At 52.7% G+C, this 15275-nt stretch overlaps 1 protein-coding gene across 3 annotated transcripts in view; it reads left to right on the top strand.

Annotated features, from left to right (window-relative positions):
• The first annotated feature begins 1540 nt into the window (after positions 1 to 1540).
• Positions 1541 to 15275, top strand: part of ATP2B4 (ATPase plasma membrane Ca2+ transporting 4) — a 100165-nt gene continuing 86430 nt past the window's right edge. The window contains exon 1 of one of the 3 annotated variants that reach the window (XM_048826312.2): positions 1541 to 2083. The gene's annotated coding sequence lies outside the window, so the exon portion shown is untranslated. The remainder of the gene's footprint in view (positions 2084 to 15275) is intronic. The other 2 variants (XM_048826310.2, XM_048826306.2) reach the window with 2 other exon arrangements.

Below are 15275 nucleotides of genomic sequence, written 5' to 3'. Positions count from 1 at the left end.
CACAAAGAGGATGCCATTGCCTTGGAGTGATGTGGGTCCAGGAGCAGATATGACAGTGGGTGAAGTACCGTTGGGAGAGGGTACACTGACCTGTGGAGCTAATCCCCAAGATTGCCAGCAGGAGGAGCCTGTGTGGTGAGTGAAGCCCCACCATACCTTCCAGTGTTTTTAATCTCTCCTCCTATGGAAGCTGTTCCATACCCCTAATAGCTTTTGTTGTTGTCCTCTGTACCTTTTCTAATTATCCTTTCTGAGATGGGACAACTAGAATTGCATACAGTAGTCAAGATATGGGCATACCATGGATTTATAGAGCGGCATTATATTTTGTCTTATTGATCCCTTTCCTAATGGTTCCTAACACTCTGGTTGCTTTTTTGACTGCTGCTGCACATTTAGTGGATGTTTTCAGAGAACAATCCTGGGCGACTCCAATGTCTTTCTTGAGTGGTAATCACTGATTTAGAACCTATCATTTTGTATGTTTAGTTGGAATTGTTTTCCAGTATACACTATTTTGCTCTTACCAACATTACATTTAATCTGTTTTGTCACTCTTTTGTAAGATCCCTTTAGAAGTCTTGAATAATTTTGTATCCTCTCCAAACTTTGCTACCTTATTGTATGCCCCCTTTTCCAGATTAATTATGAAAGTGGAACAACACTGGTCCTGGTACAGATCCTTGGGGGGATCCTGCTATTTACCCCTCTCCATTGTGAAAACTGACTATTTATTCCTATTGTTTCTTATCTTTTAACTAATTACTTCTCTATGAGGAGCTTTCCTCTTATCCCATGATTGCTTAATTAGCTTAAGTACTATTGGTGTGGAATCTTGTTAAAGACTTTCTGAAAGTCCAAGTGCACTGTATCCACCGGATCATACTTGTCCACATGCTGCTTGATACTCTCAAAGAATGGTAATAGATTGGTGAGGCATAACTTCCCTTTACAAAAGCCATGTTGACTCTTCCCCCAACATAGTGTTCATCTGTCTGATTCTGTTCTGGACTATAGTTTCAACCAGTTTGCCTAGTACCGAAGTTAGACTTTCCAGCCTGTAACTTCCAGGATTGCCTCTGGAGCCGCTTGCAACTCAAATTTTTGGCCAGGGCATGAAATCTCAAGTGTGAAACTGACTAGAAAAAAGTGAAACTGATCAGCCTACTTCTCACTGTCCAACCTGAGTGAAAACACACAAGCCAAAGCATCACCAGTAATGAAAACTCTGCGCGCACCCCATCTCATATCTTGCGATGACCTCTACACAGGCAAAGCTCTCCTGCACTAATGTCACGGCAGGATCGGGACCCCAGATTCTTAATTTCTTCCGGTGATCTCCCCACCGCTTTCATGCTCGGAAGCCCACCTGGATCTATGGAAGGGGGGCGGGGGGAACTCTCGGAGAAGGGAGAGCTGCCTTTTGCCACTTCCCCCTTAAAAAAGCAAAGCCGAGAGCCAGCAGCAGCGGGGCTGGGACTGTTGCATTTGAAGCCACCTTAAGAGACTTCCTCCTCCTCCTCCTCTCTGGGATGGGGTGAGGCTGGCTGGGCTAGGCAGTGGCGTTGCCATGACAAGCGTTTTCTTAAGCTAGCGCCGCTCGTGTAGGACTCGCTCCATTTGCAAAGGGCTGGCTCTGAAAACGGGGAGAAGGGAGGGAGAAGAGGCAAAAACAAACCCAAGCCCCCCATCTATCTGCTGATCAGCTTCAGTGCAGAGATCGGTGGGGGTTGTTGGTTTTCCTTGCAGACCTGCAGCGTGAAAGGACAGTGGTCTCTCTCCACCCTCCAAACTTTGGGAAGAGCAAAATCCAGCGAAGTGGAGGGGGGTGGAAAAGCGAATCCAGGCGCTTGGGATTTTTTAACCCCTTCCCGTCCATGGAAATCCAGGGGGGTTTCCCTGCCAGCGGAAGACGGGATTACTGGAGGCGGAGGGAAAGCAGCCGCAGTCTATGAATTGATTCCGCCGTGCGAAAGCCATTGATCGCATGGCGCTTCCCCGGCCCGCAGCCTGAAGCGCCGGAGCAGCTGGGCGGGTTGTAACCTCGGGCTGGAGGAACCTCGCCTCCCGAGCCAGGAGCGCGGTAAGTGGTTTGTCCTGTTGGGCTGGTGGCCTTTCGCCTCCCGCTTCCCCCGTGCATGGAGCTGCTGCTCCACGCGGGGTCAGGGGCTGGGATTTCTCCCGGGGGGGCTGCCTGGCTTCCTCTCTGGCCGAGGAACAGGCACCGAATGGAAACCTGTTGCAAACCTGTATTCCGTGCCTGTCTCTCTCCCTGCTCCGGTGCTACTTGTCCGCAGAGCGAAAGGAGGCAGAAGAGAGGAGATCACCCGGGCCGGGGGGGGGCACAGGGAGGTGGTGAGGGCTGGAAACAGAGGGGGGCTGGAAAGCAGAGGGGTGGGCGTGTGCCTCTCTCTCTCTCTCTCAAATCGCTGGTTGCAGCAACACGAACAAGCTCTTGGGGGGGGGGTGTATTTTCTTTCTCCACGGAAATCCAAGCCGGTGACTCGCCCTGGCCATGCTGGCAAAAAAACAGCCCCTGGGAGCCCTTGGGAGTTTGCAAGCTATAATTAGCTGTGGAAAATTCAGGGAGTTCCCTTAAGTGGAGCTGGGTCAAAAACCGAGAGAAATGGACTGTTGTCTGGGGGGGAGGGGATGTTTCCTAGGAGAAAATACCCGTGGGGGGGCGGCGGGGAAGGAATATTTGTAAAATGGAAATAAGTTTGGTGCTTGTATGTTTAATCGGGCGAGGAGCGTGACCGTGCTGCTTACTGGCTGGGTTGGCTGACTTTGATCAGAGGCAGGGTTGCTGGAACAATTTGTATACTGTGTGTGTGTGGGGGGGGGGGGGGGGGGTGGCGGCCCCGAGAGCCATTGAACCAAACTCTAAACCCTGGATATGATGGAAACCGCAAACCACTTCAAGCCAGGGGGTGTGGTAGCACCTAGGATCAGGGGAACTTGCATTTTTTTTGGGGGGGGGGGAGCAGAAGCCTATTCCTCACCCTTGTCTTCTAGGCTTATTGTTTCTTGTCCCAATTTTCTCTCCCTCTCCTTTGGTCCTGATGGCTTGGTTTTTTTGGCAGGTTGGGTGGGTGTGTGGGGGGGGGGGACTTTTTCCCCTGGCTCCATGGACTCAGATTTGATCGTCTGATGCAGCAGTGTTTTCTTGTGCATTTTTCCACCCTCAGTGTTTCTCTACCTTTCCCTCCTTCCACCTGGCAGGGAGGCGGGTAGTGGTGCTGAATTCCTCTGCGAAGGAATCCATGCCAGTGTGGAAGATTTCTCAAAGGAGAACTGGGTAGTGGAAGAGTGGTGCCCACTATCAAGCCTGGCACCGGTTGTTTCACTGTCTAAGCAATCGGTTATTCCAGTGTGTAATTCTGCGTACCTGCATGTGGGTGCCTGTCTGGCTGTAGCAGACTGCAAGTTCTCTGGGGCAGGGACTGTCTCTGGCTGTGGGCACTGGAAGTCTGAGCCTGGCTGGGGTCTCTGGGCACTATGGTCATATAAATAAGGGGTGGGGGTGTGTGTGTCCAGCATGCTAGGCTCTAATACAGTGACCTGCTGCTTTATTGCTCCGGCGCACAATGCCGGGTCCGTCACCCCTACTGTTGAGCCTGGCTTCATTTGAAAAGGGGAAGCTCATTTCCCCAGTCCTGCCTCTCCTAACCCCCACCCACTGGGAGGGCTGCCAGGTCTGCAGATGCAGAGGGTTGAGGGAAAGGCCAACTAATTGGGTGGGGCGCAGGGGGATGGGGTCAAACATTTTGCTCCCCTAAGGGACCCACCAGTGTCTAGTCTATAGGGGGATTTGCCACGGGAGCAACAGGACACAGTGGTCTGGCTGGGATGCTGGGCTAGGAACATGTGCTCCCAGGGCGCTCTGGCTGCTAGGGAGGGTGTCAGCAGGTTCTGCCACTGCAGAGTTCATTCATCAGGGAGATGGCTGGGGGCACTGTGTGGGGGTGGGGGGGCTGCTTTCCCTCTCTGCTCACACACGATCCCTGCATGGCGCAGCCTGGCCTGCTGTGGTGCAGCGGGTGGGGTGGGGATGCTTTTAAGGAACAAACAGGTCAGGGGAGGGGGGCTCAGCCAGGAGTGAGCAGGTTGCCCCACCTCTTCGCAAGAGAGGGGGTGCAATGAACAACAGGCATGAGGAGGCCAGGATGGAATGGGTGGAGGGAGAGGCTGCTGCCTTCAGCCCCCCAAAGCCAAAGAAGAATTGCATACTGTGGGGCACAGAGGAGGGGCATAATGGGCCAGCTCAGACCACCTAACTGGCCCAGCCTGATTTCCAACAGGTGCCAAGATCTGGCTTAGCTCTCCCTTCAGAGGGTTGGGGTGCTGTTTCTTTGCTCCTCTCGGATCTCCAGTGGGGGGCTGTGGGCAGGGTTCCATCCCAGGGGGACACCAGCAATCACTAAGGGGTGGGAGTGTGGGGCCCATGCTGGTAGCAGAGCTAAATTATTCCAGTGGGGGTGAGATACAGACAGATGTGGCTTCAAGGGGCACACCCCTCCTTTATTCCACTCAATGGAGAGGATCCCACCCTTGCAGCAGGGCACTCCAGGATCCCTGGGCTGGCTGGGTTCAAGCCCTGCAGTCTGACCCCACTGATCCATTGTGCTGGAGTGGGTGGATACCTACAGCAGATAGGCATGGAATTGAAGGAGCCTCCCCCTGGCCTGCACCCACAGGCAATCCTGATTGACTTCCCACCAGCCTCGTGGCAGGTGGCTAGGAAGAAAACTCTAGCGGGGGAGACTCCTGTCTGTTACTACACCTCTCCTTGGGAGAGCTGCAGTCGTAAACCTCTCTGGCAGCTGCTGCTTGGTGTCTGGGTGGGTCTCCCTGACCTCGTTAGCCTGCTCTCAGGGTCACAGGGAGCATCACCCTCTGGATTCCCCCACGTCCCCTTGTTGCTCAGGAGGGGTCACCCATACGTCTTGTCTGGTGTGCTGGGGTGGCCGGCTGTATGCAGCTGCAGGATAGGATAAGTGCATTAGACTGGCATGGGATGGGCAATGTGCATCTTTCCCCTCTGGAGTGCTAGGCCTGAGCAATCTGGCTTCAGGCGCCAGTGAGAAGAGGTTCTCACAATCTGGGCTGGGTGACGTTGACCCATGTGGAATAGAACCATCGGCGCTGTTGCTGGTCTCTGCTGGGGAAGGGTCAAAATAGCTGTGGGGTGCGGGCTGCAGGTTGGGATGAGGCGCAGTGTCTGGCAGGGCTGTGTGGGAGTCCAGGACTGAAAGAGTGGGGGGAGTGCAGCATCAGGTGTGCTGCAGGGCAGCAAGCACTGAGGTGCCCTGGTAGGGCTGCGTGAGCACTTGGCTCCGGAACAGGCAGGGATGTCAAGTGTATTGGGAGAACGAAGCTGGAGCAGCACAGGGTAGAAATGCAGGCGGGTGGGTGGACGAGCCAGTCCTGGACTAGCAGGATGTTTCAGGGTGGGATTGTGGTGCTTTGGCAGCGCTTCATGGGGGCAGTTTGCGCCACGCCATGCCTGGCGATATCGTTCCCTCCCTCCTGTCTATTCCCACCCATCAGATCAAATCAAAATAAAAAATAAGCAAATAAAGCAGAAGGAGAAGCTGGATTGCAGCCCACACGGCCGGCAGACAAATGACTGGGAATAAGTGCTCTTCCGGCTCTTATCTCTCTCCCCTCTCTGCCCCCAGCACCCTTTTTGCTGCTTGGTTCTGTGCTCTGTAGCTTTGGAGCATTCTTCTGTCACATTGAGCATCTGGTTTGAATCTGCATGCTTTGTGGAGTGATGCTGCTTGTTACACAGCTGGGAGGAATGTGCAGTCGGAGGGAGGGCCCCCCTGTGCTCAGTTCACAGGCTCACTAACCTGCCCCAACCCTCTTTCACTTGAGGGTGATGCTGAGGGTCTCCCTGCAGCTCAAAGGATTAGAGGGAGCTTCTGTGGGGGAGGCTGAAATCTGGGTGGCCCCTTCCTGCTTGGCAGAGACCAATTCAGGCCAGAATTGAAAGTAAAGGGGAAGGGCATGGGAGCTGGTCCAACAGGTTATTGTCCTGGTATCTCTGGGGCCCTGGGTTTGTATGGGGCTTGGATCACAAACAACATAGTTTGGTAAAGTTGATGGGATTTTTGTCTGCAATGCAACACACCACATTAGAGTACACCATGATGGTCAAGAGTCTGACAGAGGCATCCTTGTGGGTGAGTGGGGCTATGGGCTGGCAGTGAGGTGGATCACCAGAGCTTGGGACTGGAATAGTAGGGAGCTCTCAGTCAGGATTGAGGGGTGTGGGGAGCCTGGGGTTGGAACAGCAGTGGGGGAGGTCTGGGTCAGGCTCGAGATGCATCGACAGAGTATTGGGGGGGAGCCCAGGGCTGGAATGCAAATGGGGTGGAGGGTCAGGGTGGAGGCCCCTCAGCACAGGCAGGAGGACCAGGGCAGGAGTGGGGTGTGTTGGCAGAGGTGTCCGTGTTTGGAGCCAGGCAGAGCACAGGCAGCCTGCAAATCAGTGCCCTCAATCCTTCACTTCTCTGAGCACTGAAATGCGCCTGAATATTGACTAACAAGAGAGGCCAGCAGCCCTCACATCCCAGTCGGAAGCAGTGGCACAAAACTCCCTTTCAGGGCCAGCGGCCGGTGAGGTGCTGCCGTGACCTCTGACTTGGCTGCTGGGTGACTCCCCCCAGGGAGTTGCAAGGTAAGATCCAGGAAAGGGATGATTTGGGTGTGGGAGGTGGCGGGGGCAGGACTGCACCATCTCTGGGCCTTGGCTTGGGAGGTGTGGGGTGATGGTGGGTTCCTTTCCTGGTCTGCTGCTGGCTTGTTGGAGGCCGTGCGTAGGGAATCCTCTCAGCTCCTGTAGAGAGTCCGACAACCCCAGAGCCTTTCCTGGGCCTCTGTTCAAAACTGAGTTCTTCATAGGGCACCTGTCCCAGGGTTTATGGGTGTTGGTTTGTGGCAGGTAGAAGAACCCTCCACTTGAGGGAAAACCAAGTGGAGGGAACAGCCCAGCTGTGCCGGTGCTGGCCTGAAAGGTGCCCAGTCTGTGTCTAGCGAGGAGGGGGCTTTTGCTGTCTCTGGACATGCTCTTGGCATGACTGTCCAGAACTGAGCAGGGAAATGCCCTGCCAGACTGCTGCGCTCTGGGTGGAGTGGTGAGAGGCAGCAGACTGAGCACTTTGGAGATCAGTCCTCTGCATCCATGGAGCAGTGGCAGGGTGAGTGTCCCCTGGGCTCTGAGCTGGAGGCCCTGCCCCACTCCCCAGGGCAGTTCCATGTCCAGTCTGATCCAGGCAGTGAGGCCCCTGCTGAGGCTGCAGTGTGATGTGGGCACCAGCCTGGCTAGATCTGCACTAATACCCCTGCTGGGAGCACTCCTGGGGGAAGGTGTGGGGATTGGAGGAGGGCTTTGACGGCAGCAGGAAGGGATGAGGGTTACTTGGTGATGCCGAGAGCCAGACAGACCTTCCCTTCCCATTCCAGACTGAACGTGGGTCCTTCCAAGTGGGAATTCCCTGCCCTCTATTCGCCTGTAAATCCATGGGTCTTGCTGCAGATCTGCCTGTTGTCAGCATGCCCAGGGACTTGTCTGTCCCAGGCAATCCAAAGGTCCCACCAGGGCGGCTATTGTAGCAGCACTGGGAGCCCTAGTGCAGACAGTTCGTGGGCACCCATTGGGTCCTCGAGACCCGCATCAAGCGGGTGACTGAAGCTCCAGGGCCTGTTCTACACTAGACAAAGGCAGCGGGAGATTTGAGTGGAGAAAGGACTCCTGTAGCCGCAGCAGAGGCGAGCGAAGCCAGTGTGCAGGAGAAGGCAGGGAGGGGCTGCGCTATTGTCCTCTCACTAGGAAGAAGCCGGGTGGCACATCTGCTGTGACTAGAGCTCGCTCCTACTCTTCCTCCCCAGGAGTGCAGTTCCCAGAGGCCCTAGGCTGCCTGCACTAGATGAGCCTTCTCCATGTTTTGTGTTGGCCTAGCCCCATGCACAGGAGCAACTGCAGGCATCCTCATGGCTCTGGTCTAGAGTGACCAGATAGCAAATGCAAAAAATCTGGATGGGGTGGGGAGTAATAGGCACCTATATAAGAGCCCCAAATATCAGGACTGTCACCCTACTCTGTGCCTACCTTGTCCTCCCGCCCACCTCTACCTGTTTTGGATAGCTTGACCCAGGGGGGCAGGGGCTGTTGTCTGTCCCTTGTCTATAAAACACCTAGCCCCTTGGGGGCCTGATTCCAAAAGTGGTACTCTTGTAGTGTGACTAACTCTGCCATACAAGCCATGTGGGAGCAGCTGGCCAATGCACCCGCTACCATAACTGTGTACTCGTGTGTGTGCACTACCATAACTGTGTACTCACGTGGCCCCACCTGTGATGGCAGCAATGTGGTGGTGACAGTAAAGGGGAAATGTAGCCTGGACTAGGCCTGTTTGGTTTCTCTAGTGTCTGCTTTTTCCTCCTCCTCCCCCTGCTCACCTCGCATCTGAATGAACGGAGGGAAGGGGGTGCTGTACATCTCTCTGGGGACCTGGGATGGGGACATCTTTGGAGAGGACGTATGGGCTGGCTGCATCTAATCCTGCTGCCTCCTAGGTAGGGCCTTGCTGCACTCAGCAATATCCTCAACTTGGCCATCAGGGTAGCAGCACTGGTCTTGTGGGGGGCCCAAAGCACTGACTGAGATGTGCAGGGGTTTGCACTGATTGGACTAGTCAGAAATTGTTACTCAAGACCCCCTGAACGCCATCATCTGCACTAAGGGTCAGTACTGTTGCATGGACACCAGTTATTGGCTCAAGTCTATCCCTGAGCATAGACAAGACCTGTATCTGCTTGAGTAGGAGGCAGGTTTGGGGGAGCAAAGCTTCTTTGACCCCATTTTCCTTCTGCTCCACTGGGCTCCATAAGGCTGTTTCTCTTTGGGCCTGTCAACTGCAAAATAAGATTTGTACTGGGGCCTCCCAGACACCATGAGGTTTCTGGTTAACCTTGCCAATGTGAGCCTAACAGTGTTTCTCATCCGTGCTCCAGCCCCAGGCTCTCCATAGCTGGGATGCTATTAGGGGAGATGATTACATCCCATTTATTGAGCTGGATCTTGACAGCACTGGGGAGCTTCTGTTTTGTAACAGCGTCCCCTAGCAGGCTTGCCCAGTGATGGCCTTCCACTCCCTGTTGCTCCATTTTGTGTGATTTCCTGTGCACCCATCTGTCCTTCCTCCATGTTTTCTCTTCCTTCTATTCTCATGTCTCTTGTACACAGCCCTGGGAAGGGCCAACCGAGACTGCAGTATGTCTGGACAAATGCTGCTCCTCCTAGCCAGGGAAGGCTGCCCTCCACTCTTCCATGTACCTACATAGCTCTAGGAATGTTAGTTGCTGAGGGTAGGTTCAGATAAAGGAAGCTGGGGCTAAATCTCCTTGCAGGTTGCGGAGGAGAACCAATACAGTGGCCCAACTTCACTGTTTCTCCGCCCTGGGTGGATCTAGGGGCTCTGGCTGAACTTGTTACATGCTGCATCAACAAAGCTGTTGAGGTTGTTTTTATGTTCTGGCACAAGAAGGCACGCGAGAGGGAGCAGGGTGGCGAGGGATTGGTACCTGCTTGGTGAGTTCCCCTGCTAAGGATTCTAAGGTAACTCCAAGTAATAGAACAGATTCCCAGGGCCAACCTCCCTGACCGGAAACTGCCATTTAAATACAATGAATGCACCCTCCTTTGGGAATTCCTGGGCCGGGGGAAGAATTTCCTTCCCCATAGACCTCGCCCCAGCCTGATTATAATACAGGAGTACCTTGAGGCTCAATGGAGATTGCACAGCACCCAGTGCAATGGGCCCCAAACACATAAGCAAGATTAGTTTCTGGCCCAATGAAGATACAGTAGGTTGGGCTTCAATATGGGCTAGCTGCCTAACTGGCTTGTCCAGGATCCTGGACTGGCTTGTGCAGCCTACTCTGCTGCAGCTTTACTGCTCTTGTGCTACTAGATCAAAGCCGCTCCGGTAGGTCTACACCTGCTGCCGTCACACTTCCAACTGCAGTGTAGACATGCCCAAGGTGGCTCAGGGAATCTGCCAGAGCTGGGAACTGAACCCAGTTCACTTCAGTCCCAGTCCAGTGCCTTGGGCACAAAACAGCCTTCCTCACCTCTGTTTTCTCTCCTTGCCGTTCGTGCTCCTGTACTTCCTAGCAGGGTTTGCCACTGATGTTGTTGGTACCATACCTGAAGTGCTGAGATGCTCCTTCACAGAAGCTGTCCTTAATAGACCTAATGGATGATCTGTCCCCTTGGAGGAGGTGGTGGTGTCTGATAGTTACACAGCATATCATTCTGAAGGTCCTGAATAGAGCTGGTCCAAAAACCAGAACAATTCCTGAAATTTCAAAGCTGCTTCAATTTGCAGGGCTCAAAGGGAACCATTCCCATGCCCAGATTTTCTTTAAATGTCTTTTTTAATCCAGTTTAGTTTGTGCATGGGAGGAGCTGGGGATGGCATGAGAAAGAAAGGGTGTAGACTGAACATGGTGGGGAAGAGGGGGTGCAGATTTCATATGTTGGGAGCCAGGGGGAATAGGAGGTTCAAAGTGCACATGCTAGGGACCTGTGGGATGGGAGAAAGGGGTTCAGATGGCAGCTGGGGAGGGCAGGAATGTAGGGGATGGGAAAGAGGGGTACTTAGGCCAAGGATGGGGAGATCACTGAGTGGGTAACACTGTCTCCCAGCAGGAATGGGGCTGTTCTGTTGTGCTGGAGGTGGAGGGGGTCAATCAGAGAACATCTGAAGATGGCACATGGTGGTCCCAGGACGCTCTTAGGCTGCCCAAAGTCTGTAGTTCACCAAACACCCTTGGCCAGTCGCAGGCTATCTGCAGCAGCCTCTGGTGTTTACCCAGGTGGGGTGCTTGGATCAGGATGCAGCGTCCCAGTTGCAGGTCCTGTCTGTGTTCTCCCTCCGTTCCAACTGGCTGCAGCAGCTCTGTTCCCTGGCATCCCTTGCCAGGGCTTTCTGAGGCTAAACTCCTAAAACATCTGACATTGATGCTGTTTTAATTAGTTGCTTTTGGCTTTAATGTGTGGGGATAACCATTTCCATAGACTTATAAACCTGCCCCTCTATTTGTTTTTCTTTAATCAAGGCTTTTTTGCAGTGGGCAAAGGCTTGATGCACAATACATCAGCCGTTTGCTCTGTGTGGTATGACACTCACCCCTGGACAATGGCAGATTAAATACTGATGGTGATAATACTTTGCCTTCTGCAGCACCCTCTGTCTGAGAATTGCATGTCTCTTCATAGGCAAGAATGAGTTAAGCCTCAGCCTTGTGCATAGGGAGTCAGTGCTCTGTTATACAAATGGGGAAACTGAGGGACAGAGCAGGGAAGTGACTTGCCCAGAGTCTCACAGCAGGTCAGTGGCAGAGCTGGGAAGAGAACCCAGGTCTCAGTACATCCTAATACCATCCTCCTGGCCAATTCTTCAGTCCTGCGCTAAGGAGTGAATGGAAAGGAGGTGTAGCAGTGGTCTTCGATGTGACTTTTCACCCCCTGTGCCTCAGTTTCCCCACCTGTAAGATAAGGAGGCTGCTGCTCCACCTCCATGCAGGTGGGATTGGGTTGCAGGGGTGGGTTGATAGTATCTGTAATGGACTTTGCAGATGGAAATGCTAAGGAGTGTTTATTCCATACACTAATGAATGTCAAAACCAATCATCTACCTGCTGATCCCTGGAATCCACTCCTGACCCACCCGTAATTCAAGTGTCCTGCATGTGGATGAGATGCAAGCCTGGGGCCATGATAAGACTGCAGAGGTCAGATCAGGGCTTGCAGGCAATTCTGGCAGCTGCTCTGGGAGCCCTTCACCAGCTGAAGGGGTCCTAGGGCTGAGTGGGGACTCCATTTGGGCCCTTTCTGTCTATCCTTTGATAGCAGCTGGCTGTGGGGAGTGGGCAGGCCTCCTCGGCCTGTGTGGAGAGCACAACACTGGGACTCTGGACACATGGCTCTTCTGCTGACTTTGGGCGAGTTGCTTCCTCCCTCTTTTTCCCTCACACCTTTGCCAGTCTGGTCTATTTAGACTGTAAGCTATTTGGGGCAGGGATTGTCTCCTGCTATGTATATGCACAGTGCCAAGCACAGTGGGGCCCTGTTCTCTGCATAGGTGCTATTGTAAATCAAATCAAGCGCCTTGTTTCCAGAATGAAAGCAAATCCAGTTACTCCAAGAACAAATCCCAGCTGACATCAGGAGAGGGTGGATGGCTTAGCACCTTCCTGTAATCAAAATTACCTTACCATGTGGAAGATCCATTTAGAGAAGTTGAACTCCACCCCAAACTGGAATAATCACTAACTTGGCTACTTTGAGATGCTTTGGAAGCAGTGGGTTATTCCACCTGCACTTAAGCACAGTGCCTGGATAGGCCTGTCTGTACCAAATAGCCCAGGCTTGAAGGCAACTGTGCAGGCATCCTATCAACATCCCCTTCCTACCCCTGAAACTCACTGCTGTGATGGGTGCAAGTGGCTATAAGTTTTGTCCTCCCCATGTTGGTGCGTCAGCTGGGAGCCTGAGCGGGAACAGCTGTCAAAGCTCCTTACCATTTCTGAATTCTTAATTTGGGAGATGATTTCATGTTTCCCTGCGTCTCTTGCTTGGAGCACATGCTCAGAAGCGTGGAGTGTGGGTTGGTTTTTCAGGGAGATTGAGCTACACCTTCCAAGGGGCTATGCTGATTTACACCAGCTGAAATCAAGCTGAGGATTTGGTCCACTGACCCCATTCTGTGCTGATAGGGCAGGGGACCTCTGAGTGGTGAATGTCTATGGCAGGGATGAGTCTGTTCGTTCTTGGCAATCGGGATCTTTGGGGTATGTCTACACAGCTGACAGCACTTTAACAGGGCTGTGTAGTCACGGCTCCAGCACTGGGGGAGAGTTCTCCCAGCTCTAATAAAACCACCTCTGTGAGGGGAATAGCTCCCAGCCCTGGTGCACTGTCTACACGGCTGCTTTACAGCACTGAAATGTGCAGGGCTTGGGGGTGTTTTTTCACACCCCTGAGCAGAGAAAGTTTCAGTGCTGTAAAGTGGCCGTGTAGACAAGGCCTTAGAAATGCAGGGCTGGAAGGGACCTTGAGAGGTCCTCTAGTCCAGTCCCCTGCGCTGAGACAAGACCAAGTAAACCTGGACGTTCCGGGCGTGTTTGTCCAGCCTGTTACTAAAACATCAAATGATGGGGATTCTACAACCTCCCTTGGAAGCTTATTCCACAGCTTGACTATCTCTATAGTAAGAATTTTTCATAATATCTAACCTAAATCTCTTGCTGCAGATTAAGCTCATTACTACTTGTCCTACCTTCAGCAGACACGGAGAACAACTGATCCCTGGGCTCTTTATTACAGCCCTTGAGACTAACTATGCCCAGTTGTCTAAACCTTTTCTCACATAACCTGACCTAAACCCTTTGTCCATCTTTCCTGAAGTGTGACACCCAGAACTGGAGCCAGTATTCCAGCAGGCAAATAACACCCAACTGATTCTACAGCCAGCGTGGGACAGTGCTTCTCAAACTCCTCTTTGTAACTCTGCTCAGGCCTGTTCTGCCAGGGCTGTTCAAGGCTTTTGCAATTGTTTACTACAGCAGCTCCACTGGGCTGAACATTGTACAGGTACACAGGGGAATGTCTGCCTGGAAGAGCTTATGATCAGAACAGAAAAGACAGTCCAGGTCAGAGGAAGGAAGGATTTTTACAGACAAGATCTAAACTTAAGTGAATTCCCAAGTTCGTCCAGGAAGCTTATGGCAGTGCTAGGAATCAAACCCAGATCTTGAGTCCCGGGCCAGTGCTTTAAACACAAGACCAGCCTTCACCCCTCTCAGAATGGGGGTCCTCTGCTTTCTCTGGGGAGTGGTGCATTTAGTCCCCAGGGCTGCCAATAATGTGTAGTGGAGGAATCTGAGTGGGACTAGAGATGCTGCTCCATACAGACTGGTTCCTAGGCCCACTCTGTGCCCTTGAGTTGGGGAAAATGGTAATAGGGAGCAGCATTTCTTAAACCTCCTTCCTTGTCCAGGAACAGAACAGAGATCTGCTCACTAGTGCTTTGATTCCCAAGTCTGAGAAGAAGCCTACAGGCCCTTGGAATGATGAGACTTTGGATCTGTTACGAGAGCCCCAGCCCTGGAGCTGAATGTGGGGGGTCTGGTAGAGAATCTGAAAAGCCAGGGAGGGGCTGGAGGAGGTGGGAACCCCAGTGTGTTGGGAAGGAAATCCAGGGTCCCTTGCCATCTCCTGGGCATTTGGGTCTGAACTAAAGTGTGTGCTTGCAGCTTAAAGGCCCAGCAGTGACTCCTGAGTGACCTTTGCTCTTTCTTTGAGCACAACTTGAATCTAGCGATCAGATTTTCAGGTCTGTCTCAGATTTCAGCCATAAGGTGCCTGACTTTGCAGAATAAGATTTCCTGGGAGACATGTTAAGGACCCCACTGTAACTGAGGCTTTACTGTCCCCGTGTCCCATGGGTATAAATGACAGGCCCCTTTCCTCTGCCTCTTCCCAATCACCCCCATGCTTCTCCTCTGCACTGACTATCTGTCCCATTAACCCCAGTTGTATCCATGTTCCCCACTCACCTGTCTCTCATTTGCCGATGCAGCTTGCTGACATCAAATGCAGAAATCTGTTTTGAGCTCTGGCAAACTTTTCACTCTTCCCCACAACACCAGTTTCCTCTTCTACCATCTCATCACTGCAAGAGACTTAAAATTGTTTAGTGTTTAACTATCCTGCCCCTTGTGTGTGCAGTGCACCTCAGCCTGTGCTGGTCTCTCATCCCTCCCCGGCACTAACTACTGAAAGCAATCCTTGGATTGACTTAACATTTAGCTGTTCTGGGCAATCCAGGGCCTGCCAAGAAGATGCCATTAAACTTGGGTCAAGAAAAGTTACTCGCCTAGTGCCTGATCCTCCCCCCCCCTCTTGTGCATGCTAGTGTAAATCAGCAGTAACTCCACTGTAGCCAATGGAACAAAACCACTGCAAGGGAGAGAAGAGATGGCCCCTGCTGTGTGCTTTCTTGCTGTCCTTTGCATTTAGCTTCCTGTAGAGAAGAAGCAGAACCCCAGACCTGAAGTTTCTGATCTCCACTGTCTGACCACTTATGCTGGATTCCCCCTGCTTAGACTCACTCCATCTTAACCACATAGCCAGAAAAGAATTCCCTAGCCACTGGGGTAACTAGTCAGAGTCCCAAATTGTAATCAACACCTCTCCTGTG

This window comes from Caretta caretta, chromosome 21 (assembly GCF_965140235.1).
Source record: "Caretta caretta isolate rCarCar2 chromosome 21, rCarCar1.hap1, whole genome shotgun sequence".
Classification (NCBI taxonomy): Eukaryota; Metazoa; Chordata; order Testudines; family Cheloniidae; genus Caretta; species Caretta caretta.
This window is presented reverse-complemented; position numbering and strand designations above follow the sequence as displayed.